The following is a 2,130-nucleotide window of genomic DNA, read 5'->3' as shown; positions in this document are numbered from 1 at the left end:
AAACTGGGGGTTCAGGTATTGGCTTGATTCCCCATTGCATTATTCCTCTTTTACAGTGGTGTAACTCTATTAAGGTAGTTCCAATAGAGTTGCCCCAGTTTGAAACTGGGGTAACACAATGATGACTCAAGCCAGTGCTTCTATATCGTGATGCCAACTTTTCCCAACCTAGTGTGAAAAATTTCCCAAATCTGGTGAAAAATTCCCAGATAAAGTTTTTTACAGCGCTTCTATATCCTGGGAAATTTCCCAAAACCTGGGAATTTGTGAGTAAAATGTTTCAACTTGGGAAACTGGCAATTTTCAATCAAAACTTTTTACTCACAAATTCCCAGATTTTGGGAAATTTCCCAGGATATAGAAGCACTGACTCAAGCCCTTGGGACTTTGATTAACTACTTGTGTGCTGTGGATGTGCCTTGCCACATGGTTTTAAGTATGGCATGTAAAAGGTGAGTCACGTGTGTTTTATGTTGATATGACACGTGTATTTAATATGAATATGTAGAAATCTCATAATTGCTGTTGCACAGATTTTTAATGAGAAAAAAATCACAGATAAAATGTTAGTTAGGTTTGGAATCTGGGTGCTTTACCTTATGATGGTGTCACACGCAAGATAGATTTTGGAGACTCTCTCATATGTGACAGAATAATTGAGATAATTTCCACAGGGCTCCTGCACTAAAGAATGCAGTACTACATCACGGCCAGTGAGCGATTTCTATCAATGTGTAAAGAGCCTGCAAAAATACATAGGCATAACCTGCATAGCGTGTTTGTGTACTTGTGGGTAAGATGGCTATGTTCTGATTTTCCAAGAGGGTAAAGGTAAGTAACGTTTTAGATTTCAGAATCGGGAAGGGGGCCTTTAACCTATTTCTGCACCTGGGCCTCTAGGACCTTGCTATGCCCCCTCTTTCCCCATGTGATGTTGCCACGGAGTGCTCAGACTAGCAGGACCATGGTTTAATAGTGAGAGGGCTGGGAGCAGATTGTTTCCATCAAGGATCCTTGACTCTGGAGTTCATTTGCCACTTCTGGATCCAACAGAGTTTGGGTTTATTGGCTTTCAGGCCAGGCATAAAGCTCATATATTTCCAGGGGGCTGTGGGGTATGGGATGGTATGATAGGGGAAGCTACCATTTATACTAGATTACTCAAATGGGTGATTTATATTTGGTGGGGGGTGGGGGAGGTTGGCTTTGAGGAGAGCAGGCAGGTCTTGTATTGTGGATATTTCTTTGTTTGTTTTGCATATGCAAATATCTGTAAGAATCCAGGGTCTTGGTCAGGGTCAAATCTAATTAGCTCCATTAACACATTTAATGCAAAGTCATGCTTGCTCTCATAGCTGATCTGGGTTCTCTCATCTCAGGTTTGATTTCAAAGGGTTACCAAGCTACCCTGGCAGTCAGAGGGACAAGATAAGCCAGTGGGTCTTACCCATCTCTAATTCCTGAGTGAATCTGAAAAGAAAAACACTATGCCTCTCACCCAAAGAAGTTTTGTTTTCTCCAGCAGAAAGCTTTGCAAACCATCTGCTCCCAGTTCTCTTGGTCTCCCCAACCACTCTAACATTCTGTAACAGCCCCCCACAGAAAGACGGTGGAATGTTTCAAGCTAGAAATGGTCCTTATTTCCATTAGCAACAGCTGCTTTCTTTTTAATTTAATTCTACATTCTGGAGTCTGTTTATGAAAGCTGCCATTAATTATGTTTTTCATCAGTCAATGTTCAGAGATGGCTAATGGCCCAGCACACCTAATTAGTCCTTCATGTATGATAAAGTTTCAGCAAATCTATAGTTAGCCATGCGGGGCTGATATCTCCTGCGTGGTGGAGTTGTGACTGGGGCTGTACAAACTCTCCTGGTGTGTGTCAGAGAGTGTTACAGATCTGTTCCACTGCTGTTTCCAACATCTGGGCAGCTGTGGGCTGCAATTACTGGGATGTGATGATAATAGCGAGTGCCAAAAACGGCTTCTAATGTCACTCATAACATGCTAACGAAAGGGTGAAACATTCAAGATGCCTTTTGAAATCTCTTTGAAGACCATTAGTGTATAGACTAGACTTAGAGCTACTTTTTTTTTTAAGTGAAGCACTTGGGATATATAGTAAAGCCC

This window comes from Mauremys reevesii, linkage group 13, assembly GCF_016161935.1.
Source record: "Mauremys reevesii isolate NIE-2019 linkage group 13, ASM1616193v1, whole genome shotgun sequence".
Classification (NCBI taxonomy): Eukaryota; Metazoa; Chordata; order Testudines; family Geoemydidae; genus Mauremys; species Mauremys reevesii.
The sequence above is the reverse complement of the archived record's forward strand: the minus strand, read 5'-3'. Positions refer to the sequence as shown.